Here is an 11,862-nt window from a genome sequence, read left to right on the forward strand (position 1 = left end):
CGCTTCTGATACTGGGTCTCCAGACACAAGCAGCTGTTTAGGTTTCTAGTTAATTAGCATGCAAGTAGTAAGGAAAAAAAGTGACCTTTTTGTGGCCTAATTCACCAGCTTCAGTTCAATAAGAGCTTGTGAAGTGCCATGCAATTAATAAGAGTGTAGAAAGAAGTAAAGGTCTCACTTTAGAGCAAGAGAGATTAATTTCACAGAGAGGAACTGGGTATAATTTTAGAAGTCGTTAATATGCATTCTGTGGCACAGGTACTTAATTGAGCCATTTCCCCCATGTTCTACCAGTGCGTTAGGACAAGAATATGTTTAATAATGTTTTCTTTTGCATTATGTTTCAGTGTGGTTATTCATCAAACCTGAAATGACACCTAGGCCTAATTGAACTTTCCTAGCTCCTCCAGGCAGTCAGAATTTGAATTATCTGTATTTGTTCTTGTTTAAGGGCAGAAGAAATTGATCATTTCCTAGTAGTAACAATGATAGTCAAGAATGCACACACACACACACACACACACAAACCTATAGTGTATTTATTTTTCTTTGGAGATACATGTTTTTCTCTGGAACTACATTTATGCACATCTGATATTTTCGTGTTGTATAGAATAACCAGAGATAATACAAATGTATGTGCAGATTTTATGGAGCATAGATTTTTAGTCTCAAGAGCTTTTATTTTCAAATTAATGATGTCTCTAGTGCTTCTGTTTGTGAAGAAACCCTTCAAAATATGAACTACTTCACTGTTGTCTTTTTGAGTCCTCAGCCATACAGTCTGAGGGTCCTGCCTAACACACAGTTAGTCCTCACTGAAGTGATTAAGCACACTGATGTCCATGGGACTACTCCCTTGAGTACATATTTGCAGGATTGGGTCTTGAAGAAGTGGAGCTAAGAGAAGTGTAAATGAATTTCCCTCATTCATTTCAATGGAGTTTCGGGCAACGTGCAAACAGGAGAATGTCCTGAAGTCTTAGCTGCTGCCACTGTACAGAAGGCAAAGCCAAAGACACAGGAAGAGACAGAAGGTGCAGTGGTGCATGCAACTAGAGATACAAGACTATTATTTCAGATGCCCCTATTATTCCTAACGATATAACAGAGCAAAAATTGATGTATAGAAAGATGTGGGGGCAGTGGTTGTTGCTGTGTCTCTTTTGCAACCCTATTATAGTCCCTGGTCCAGCAGGAGTGGTTTCCATGAATATTCATGCCTATGGCTGAAATTCACACTAGCAAAAACTGATTGCATAAATGTGCACAGAAAGTGAACTCAAAAGAGGCAAGGAGTAAATTCATCTAAAAGTTCAAACAAATATTAAAGGGAAATATACTTCACTATTCATCCAATTCTGCTTGAAACACCTCAACCTCAGAATGTTCATGGAGCTCCAGGTGGAGTTTAAAAAACAAAAACCCAGCTTCATCTACAGTTTTCAGCTGCCAAATGTGTTCTAAGCAAGGAGTGCTGATTTGCATGGGTCAGAGCCAACCCAAGGCAGGTTTCAAGTGCTTTTGGGGATCAGTCTGGACATTTTGCACAGCCCTACTGTTCCCATTGCCATCAGCTACAAAGAATTGAGCCTCCCATTATCCGGCTTGTGGGGCTTGTAGGGCTATAAAACTCGATCCACAGGCAGCCGTCCACTTTACTAACCTAATAAATATTTTTAAATGACTCTTCTCATGTGTATATCTGCTGTTACAATATAACAGGTGGGCCAAATAGAACAGAACGGAGAATAAAACATACGTCTTGAGCCCCCACAGAAATTCCATAGATTTTTTATTTTATTTTAAAGACCTTCATAAATTTTGTAGTTTAGGGGGAGGTATTTACAGAATTTGCTCCACATGTCAAATATCCCCAACCATAACGATCTAGAGGTCAGATTTCAGCATTCTGGGCACCTCTTAGCAAATGCAAGGACAGTTAGGGATTTATGAAAATACACATTTTAAAGAAAATCACTCTGTATTTGGCATGATTTTAAGGGCCATGGGGAAAATAATGAAGTCACAGGTATCACTTTGTAGAGTTCTAATCTAAACAGGGAGAATTTCTTCATTTTCTCTGTAAAGCCATAGGCATAACTATAGCACTAAAACCAAATGTTAAAAAATAACAATACATTGATACTTTTTTTTATTTTATGCTAAGCCCAGTAGGCATCTGGGAGTGAGCTATAGTCCTCATTCTAAAACCATATTTTCCCTGCATCCAGACTCCTATCACATGCCCACTATCTCAAACCCTTTCTATCAGTACAGACATGTGGATAGAGAGCAACCAGTGGGGCATGCTAAAATCAATCTTTGATAAACAAATGCTGTTTTTCTGGCCTACATGCTTTCCTTTCCCCTCTGCTCCCTCACACTGTCTTACTGGGCTTTTTATATGGTTCTCAGAATGTTTTTCCTCTGTGCCCATAGCATTTCATTATAACGAGAAAAGCCAACCTCCTATCAACAGTCTGGATGGAACACACAAAAAAACACATGAGAGAGAGTTAGGAAACATTATTTGAAAATTATTTTTAGAAGTCATGTGGAATAATCTCCCTACCGCATACATTAGGGGGAACACTAGCCCCACTGAAGTCAATGGGAGTTTTGCCAGGATTCCACCATATGACACAGATTCAGAGATTTGACTGAAGACAGGCTGCCATCTAACTGCATGGTCCAACTCCCACTGAAGTCAATGGGAGTATTTTTATTGGCTTTGATGGGAACTGGATCCAGGCTCATAGTGCAATGATGAATTCATTTTTATTAATAACCAATTAAAAAAAGATCCTAAGTGTAGAAGGAAGAAAAAACTATCATAGAGTGATAATGGGTTTTTTTTTTTAAGCAATTGTATATTCTACCCTAGAACCATCTGCATTTGTTTCAGTTTGTTTTAGCAGCCATATCATTTATACCGGCAACTGGAAACTCATCAGCCTGAAAAGCTAGTGGCTACACCTTTATTTTGAGAATTAATATGCTATAATATCTTGTGAAATGAACAAGACATGCCTGATTGGTTAAAAAGTGAGCATTTATGTAAAAAATTTCAGCTGGATGAGTCTTTATGTGGGAAATGCCAGCATTCTAAAGTTTGATATAAAGCTAATGTCATGGGTTGTTTTAATACAGCAATGTATCAGGGAATATTGTTTCATTAGAAGACATTTGGAAACATTAGACAAAGTACAATTATAAAAAGTGAAATATTTTCTATAGCACTTTCTACTCAAATGTTCATCTTCATCGTGCTTTATGGCAAAATGGCAAGCAGAGCTGAATAAAAGGCTGCACACACTGAAATCCATAGGTTCTTCTCATAAGTTTGCGTGTTACATATTGTATTGTGACAACACTACAGCTGGATTCCAACTGCAGTGCAGTTTAATGTACCTTTATTGTGAAATATTTACTTGAATTATATGAAGCAATATGGTGCTTGGGTTATAGAAATACCCCATCTTTTTTCTTTATGCCATTAAAGAGTTCTCTCATCTTCTTCCTTTACATTTCCTCTGCTCAGGAAAGAAAATATTGCTGTCACTTTCAGTGGTGCTTGCTTTTCATCTCACTGTTATTCAATGGCTTTTCAGGTCTCTAAGTGGTATCCAATTTATTTGTATTCTGACGCCACTTCTGTGAAGCATACCTCTCTGTCAGCTGAGTGCAAGCTTTAGGTGTTTTGTACTTGGAAGCTATGATATAAACAAATTGACAATATCAACTGCAGCCAATCATCTTGCAGGCAATTTCCACCTGTCTGCTGAAGAGCATTATTCCTCAAATTCATTCTGCAGAACCATTTACTTTCATCCAAGTAGAGCCGAGGTTACTTTCTCTGGCTCTCTCAGACCCGGGAGCTTGATTTACAATGCCCTGGAATTGTGTGGAAGACTCATGTTAAACATGAAAGGAATTCTCTGGAAGACCCTATTGTCTGCATGACAAAAATACTGGAGACAACAATTGCCTTTACCCATTTCTCTTCATTTACTCTTCTTCCTTTTTATGAGGGGTTTTTCAGTGACTTCTCTAGGTTCTTCTGCCCTGTTTAGTTGCTGAATTTTCTCTCTCTGTCTTTATGGTCTAACTTGTGCCCTCTGTTGAACCAATGTGAGTCATTTTCAAGTCATTGTCTTTGCACTAGTGTAACTGAGGGCAGCATTTGGTGCTAACATTTTATGTTTTCTTATTCACAGTCTTCCACTGGTGTTTCCTGAAAAGATATAAAAGGTGATGATTTTGGATGGTCCCTCAGATTCTCACTTGTATCTACTCAATGTTCCTCTCTTTTTGTTTATCTAAATTTATTGTTTATCTAAATGATAATGATGGACAGCCAGCCAATAACCTTTCGTAACTTTTAACAATGAAGTACAAGAATCTTCACTCCCCTTGCACATTTCTGTAAATTCCTGTCATTCTTTCTTGTGCATTACTGACTGGATGAAGTTGCCTCCTGGCAGGAGAATTATAAACAAAATGTATGTTCAGACTAAAGGTGGGATCAAGCAACAAGATTTCAGTTCAGATTTGAAGAACCCAAGTTGTAGGGTGTTCCTTTTCAAACCCAGCCCCAGCAGCCATCCCCAGGCCTGGACCCAGCCCCGGTCCAGGTCTGCTGGGGCCGGGGGAGGGGTGCCTATCCTGCAGCCCAGCCCTGGAGCTGCCACAGCAGGGAGAGGCGCCTCTCCTCCCCCAGCCCAGGTGCTGCTGTGGGAGAGAGAGATGGGGGGGAGTCCTCTCTCCCCGCCGTAGCCCCGGAGAACCCTCCTTCACCCCAAACCACTCATCCCCGGCCCCACACCAGAGCCCACACCCCCAGCTGGACCCCTCACCCCCTGCACCCAACCCTCTGCTCCAGTTCTGAGCCCTCATCCCCGACCCCACCCCAAAGCCTGCACCCCCAGCTGGACCCCTCACACCCCTGCTCCCCGACCCTCTGCCCCAGCCCTGAGCCCCCTCCCACACTCTGAACCCCTCATCCCCAGCCCCACCACATGAATTTTGTTATGTGCACCAATATGAAGGTGATGTGTCACGCATCACCTCCATATTGGTGCACATAACAAAATTCATTTCGCACATGGGCGGGAAAAATTAGAGGGAACACTGCTCCTGGCCCATGACTGGGGTTCCCATGTCCTACCACAATACCAATAAATAAATAATAATAGTAAAATAATTAATTATTATGAATAGTAATATACTATATATTTAGAACATTTGTTTTAGGTACCCTTTTAATTTACCAAATATGCATTTATTTATCATTCAGTAGGAATATAATTTTTTAATTAGATTTGTTGAATTAACTAAAACCTTTCTTATATAATATTATGTTTTCTTAAAGCTTTGTTATATTATCAGTAAGATAGGATAACACTTAGGCTGTAATATGCATATTTACAGGCTAGCTAAGTCATGATATGAATCAACTTTAGTAATATAGTAACATTAAGATAAAGTGTTGTCATATATTTTGAGATTTACTGATACTGAAAGCCCTGGCACTGTGTAACCAGCTTTTTCAGATGCCACTGTTGAATTGTAGTCCAGGATTTGATTTTGAAAGAGGTTTATTTGTTTATGTTTCAACAGTTATTGCTACATTTCCTTTTTCAATACTTGTAGGAACTTTTAACAAAAACTGCCAGCAATAAACATAATTTCTTCAGTCAAAAATACAATCCTTTATTTTTCTTTCTGAAGACAAGCCTTAATTACAAAATAGTTCCACAGACCCCAGTGTAATCAAATATATATTTCATTAAGGAAAAGCCTTACTAGAACATGAAATCCAGAGAGACCAAGGCTGTGTATGTTTTTTTGGATAAACAAAATCCCACTTTTCAAGTCAGTGGAAGTCTTTCTTACTTTTGAAGCTTCCATTTGGAAGCTTGAGTGATAGTGTGGCTTTTCATATGGCTAATTTTCAGCTACAGCACTTTTAAAACTTATGACACTGCTTTGACATTGTCCTTATACAACAGTCACCTTAATGGAAAAGTATGAAAATTCCTGAAAGGCACAGAGACTTAATTCTGGGGGCATTAATTGTATGGCACTACAATTCTACCTCAAAGATCCTGCAAATATGATTAGATCTTGTTTATGTATTGCCTTCATGAATGGCATGGAGAACAAAGAACCCAGAAGATGTCTCCTGCTACATTAGTTTCATGTACCAAGATAAATATAAGCAGAAGGTATAATATATTCTCAGTAAGCAGAAAAAATGAGTGGACTAACAATATTATTAATTTGCATGGGTATTTTCATCAACCTCACTTTTAATCAATTGCAGATGAAGTCAGAGTGGAATTCAATTTTCTGGTGGTTTTATTTGAACCTCAGGATAGCTATATTCATCACACTTATACATACCAGCAAGGACTAACCATTAATCTGTCCCAGACCTTAACTGCAATGAGTAAGTAGTACAAAAGAATAATCAGCAGGGAGCACAAGAAAATCAGATTAGTTACTATCAATGTGAAGGTAATGAAATCTAGAATCTGCAATTCTGATACTTAAAGTTCACATTTAATCATGTACTTTCACACGTTATCTATTGAAAGGTAACGGGCAGTGTCATGACACCCATATTCTAGAGAGTAGCAATGAGTTGATTTCCAGAAATTAAATCTTCTGTTAAAAAGAGCATCCAGGTTTCTTTGGATTTCCCTATATGTCTCCTTCAGATTCACCTGAATTACATAAATTTAAACTATTTCAGGAGGGCAGTTCTGCCCCCAGGACACAGCTGAAACTGTAGATTCCATGGGGTGGAGGAAGAATGAATCTTGAGCTGCAGAGTGGAAGTGAAGTTGCCCTTCTGCTGCTGCTGAAAGCTGAAAAAGCCATTAGAACTCCACCACCATTGCTTTACAGAAGAAATGGCCAGTGGATCCCCGATGCAATGGGAAAGGTTGTGGAAAGCCGGCACACAGGGTCCATACACTTTTCAAAGCGTAGATTCATAAGGGGCTCCTCTGTCCCTCTGCCCCAGGGTGTCTATGTGGGAGGTTAGGGACTATGCAGATCCAACAGCCAACCCGTCCATGAAAAGGAATCATGGTGCCAGCAGAAGCAACCGGCCTTCTGAAACTGTTCCATGACCTGAAGGAATGGGAGGTATTTCTTCCCTTCTTCCCACTGATCCCTTCCAAACCTCTCTGTTCAGCTCTTGGATAAGCATGTGCTACTCTTACTATTGTCAGAGGAAGCCCTGCACATGCATCTGAGGCCAGAATTTGTCCCATGGCTGTGTTGCATAAATCAAACCAGTTAAGAAGAAACACTATTTCCTAACATTTCCTAGCAATGTGCCTGAAACCAGCAGGCAAGAAGAAAAAGGAGAATCATTGTGACTCAGACCTTTCATCCCCACCAATCTCAGTGTGTAACTGTGACAATTTGGCAAATTTGTCTGTACAAAATATGAATTCTGGTTGGTGTTATTGTAATGAAAATTGTTGTATCATGGAATGGACATATGTGATTGTGGGAATTCACCATTTCTGACAATGCTGTAAGCATGTCGCTCCCAGATCAAACATAAGGAGAGTCTCTAGCCTTAATGACTGTGCTCTGGACTGAACAATCGGTAAGCTAAGTAGGTTGACTGGAACTGGGATAAGCTACTTCCTCCATTTGTCTTCAGGGGGCTGATGCCTTGAAAAGTGGCAATATACCAGCAGAAAAACAAAGTAGCCAGGTGTTTATATGTCCCCCCTGCTAACTCTAGTCATTCACTGAGACAGGACTAGGAAGCTTTAAGCAGGAGAGGGAAGAGATGGGCATGCTTTTGTAGCAAGAGAGTTCTGGTAGAGAAAGCTAGTTCAGCTGGAAAGACTCCATGATTTGGAAGAGAAGTCATGAGGAAGGGAAGGATCCTGGATACACAAGAGGACTCTGCCCAAGCCCAAAGAACTCACCAGAGTGGTGATGAACCTGAAGCAGGGACATGCATATGGACTTATTTAGACTTAGAATCTCCTGTGTCTAGTGGCACAAGACAACCCATTTTCCCCATTGCTGTCTACCCAGAGCAAGATGTTTGACTCCATCATAAGTTGTCTCCATGATGGCAGCATCCTTTACAATCATCCTGTGATAGGTCTTTTTTATCCTCCATGCCTTCTCTTCCCTCCAATCCAATCTAAGACATACCTTATGCTTCAGCCACGGAGTAGCCTGATGATTTGGCCAAACCACAATAGCTGTTTCTGTCTAATTATTGAGTGTGCGGTCTGCTGACACTTGTGGCACAGCATTTCCTCATTGGTTACATGATCTCTCCAATGAATTCCCATAATTCTTCTTAAACAATACTGATGGAATGCGTTCAGCTTCCTGTTTTCTCCTCCCACCATCTGCCATGTTTCTGAGGCTAGGTCTACACTACCCGCCTGAATCGGCGGGTAGAAATCGATCTCTCGGGGATCGAATTATCACGTCTCGTCAGGACGCGACAATCGATCCCCGAATCGACACTCTTACTCCACCAGCAGAGGTGGGAGTAAGCGCCGTCGACGGGGAGCCGCGGAGGTCAATTTTGCCGCTGTCCTCACAGCAGGGTAAGTCGGCTCCGATAGGTCGAATTCAGCTACGCTATTCGCGTAGCTGAATTTGCATATCTTAAATCGACCCCTCCCCCCTGTAGTGAAGACCTGCCTTGAGATATACAACAGTGTTGGAAGGACAATAGCATTGTACAATCTCATTTTATTATCTTCTTACTCTTCCAGTGTTTGACAAATGGGAAAATGATCCATTGGTATTACCAATTCTTGCTTTCACCTCTTTAGTCAACTAGCTCTTAGTAGATATTGTACTTTTCACCAGATAGATGCAGTCATCAACTCTTTCATACTCCTCTTTATCAATCACACATCTGTCAGTGTTGACAGCATTCTCTCTATTTTTCTTGATCTTACGTCTGGTTTGGGTATTTTGCCTACTTTTTATTATATGTATTTTGGGGGTTATTTACAAGCACATATGGCCAAATGTTGAAGTCTTCACTCACTTTTCATTAACTCCTTGTAATGCTCCCTCGCTCTGCCGATCGGAGGGAGGCCACTCAGGCTAGTCCTGTGGGGTCAGGACCAGAGTCTGTAAGACAGGCAAAAGCCCCAATAGGGCTGCACGGTTAATAGTCAATACCAGGCTTTAGCCTGGACCGGGGTAGCTCAAGTAGTTAGCCCTTAACTACAGTCTCTCAGGGCTGGCTGGGGCAGAGCTCAGGCAGCCAGCAAACACACAGTCTCTCAGGGCTGGCTTTGGCCTGGGCAGGGCTCAGGCAGCCAGTAAACACACAGTCTCTAAAGGTGAGTGGAAAGGGAGCTCCTGTCCTGGGCTAGAGCCTCCTTGCACCGTGTAGGGGGTCAGCCACCCAGGGTGGGTGGCAGGGGGATGCAGGCCCACCCTACTCCACTGTGTCCCAGCCCAGGGCCTGGCAGGGGCAGGATTGGCTGCCCCTGTGTCAGTGGGGATCCAATTGCAACATGCTGAGTGAGCCACGCCAGGCTCTGCAGCCCCCTGCTCCATGGCTGCCCCTGGGCTACTTCCTGTCTCCCCGGGGTTTTGTACCTGCGGCCTCCAGGCCTCTTCCGGCTCTTCAGGGTAAACTGCAGCGGGTACTCTGGGCCAGTCATCATCTACATTTGCGGATCAGGAACAGCCAGGTGCAGGCTCCTGTCAGGGCCTCTGGAGAACAGGCCGAGTGTCCTCCTCCGTTGCAGACTCTCCTCCAACTTTGCTGCAGGGCTGGCCTCTTATACTCCCGGCCACGCCCCGGCACTTCCGGCGAGGGGAGTGGGACGATCTAGGCTCCGCCCTCCAAGGGGCATGTAATGCTCCCTCACTCTCCCAGTCGGATGGAGGCCACTCCGGCTCACTACACTCCTTATTCAGCAAAACTCTCATTAACTTCACTAAGTATTGAATAGGCTTTCCAGAATTTGACTTACTGTCCAGAAGTATGTCTGTTATAATAATGGCTGGAAGCCTGTAGTCTAGCTGGTTCTGAATTAACTCCCACTTATAATAATGTATTATTTTCTGTTTCACCCTCATCACAGCAAAACTTTTTTTGCATTCAGTTATGACCACGGCTGTAATGGCTTTAAGTCCTCAACCTTTAGGGAAATTTTAATTGGGAGATTTTTCTTCTTATCTCTAATTTACACCCTAGAGTCTTATTAAAATGCTGGTGCCACTTACAAACAACATCCTTGTGCCTGGTATTCATTGAATCACTTACACTTAACCTCTAACCTCCCAAATTTAACATCAGGCTGATATTGCCATAAATGAGACTTATTATATAAAAATACAGGTATGGTTGAATGTAGAATGGTTGTTTTTGCCACTTTTAAGGCAAGGGCTTTTTCAACAGTACATACAACCTATGACAGAGTCTCAAGACCCCCTGTAATTTCTTCCCCTAGATATTTTTAGACACAAAGGTCATCAGCCATAAAGGGATACTGCTGCCAGAAGCATCTTATGTATTAGTATATCCATTATGTAGATCTGGCCAGCCGCCAGTCTTTTTAACAAAGAAAGCTATTGAATCTTATGTTACTAGTAAGGATGGGAAAAAAGCTTCCAGTACTGATAACTTTCCTGTTTCTCTAAAACAGGAAGCCCAATGTCATTAAGTAAAAAAATACAAGGATCAGATTTCTTTTCTTTTACCCAGATGTTTACAAGGAAAAGACAATGGGCTAGATCCTCAGATGGTGTAAATTGACATTTATGAGGCTACCAGCATTGGTGTGCACCGAGGCCCTAATCCAGCAAAATACATAAGTATGTGCTTAAATTTAAGCACAAGTAGTTCCGTTGACTTCAAGTTGCACTTCACATGCTTATAGTTAAAACACATACTTAAGTAATTTGATGAACTGGAATCCAGCTGATGATCTGGCCCCAAATAAGAACAAATTTTATATTAACCCCTTTTTCCTGACCGTGTGGTTTTCCATATTCACTCTGGGCTACTCAAAACTCAGAAGATTCCCTTACTGTACAATGACTGCTATTATTTTTATTTCAATTGTGGTCCCTCTTCTGCTTACCTCTTACTTTGCTATCTCTGTGCTCTGCATCTCTCTAATGTAGATTATAAACTCTTCAGGAAAGGGAAAATGTGCGGGGGATTAAATCTGTATAAAGCACAGTGGAAAGTTATGCTTTTGTATAAATTAATTATTAATACTAGAGAGGTTCTGCCATCCCTACTCGCAGCGCTGAATGCAATGAAGACAAGGGTTCAGAGGGACCCATTGCTGGCCAGACTTGAGTGGGATTCCTTTCCATGTCAAATACCTAGTGTGGAGGGGCACATTCACCTAAGCAAGGCTTGTCACAGCAGAGAAAACTGCCCCGTGAGTATCTCACATCCCCTCCCTAGGGAGCTGTGATGAATTGGGTGTTTCTGCAGACATTAAGGACAGGGTAGATAGGGTGCTAATACTAACAGTTTTGCGAAGTTTGAAAAACATGCTTTGTTTTCCTTACTCATTTTTCTGAAGTCTCTTCCGTGACCCAACAGTAAATGCAATAATTTGCATTGCTCTTACCTAAGAAGTCTCATTTCCACTGGACTAAAGTGAGCCTGCATGAGCAAATGTGGCCATTGGTATGCAGAGCATGCTGCTGTCTTAGTGCCTTATTTATAGCACTGCAGCCTCTTTTAAAAATGCAAGTCTGACTCTGAATGGAATTTATATCTCACAATGATGTCCTTTAAAAGATCAATTATCCCTTGCCCTGATGAGGAGTTAAGAAAAAAATACAGTGGGGGGAAATAACCTGTTGTAACAGGTG

At 41.6% G+C, this 11,862-nt stretch overlaps 1 long non-coding RNA gene across 1 annotated transcript; it reads right to left on the reverse strand.

The window, feature by feature from the left end:
* Positions 1-706: 706 nt before the first annotated feature.
* On the reverse strand, positions 707-9,925 carry LOC135974270 (uncharacterized). Its single transcript, XR_010591489.1, has 3 exons — positions 9,619-9,925; positions 9,056-9,141; positions 707-4,237 (listed from the first exon to the last, which is right to left on the reverse strand). It is a non-coding gene; the product is annotated as an uncharacterized LOC135974270 (long non-coding RNA).
* Positions 9,926-11,862: the final 1,937 nt, after the last annotated feature.

This window comes from Chrysemys picta, chromosome 11 (assembly GCF_011386835.1).
Source record: "Chrysemys picta bellii isolate R12L10 chromosome 11, ASM1138683v2, whole genome shotgun sequence".
Taxonomy (NCBI): Eukaryota; Metazoa; Chordata; order Testudines; family Emydidae; genus Chrysemys; species Chrysemys picta.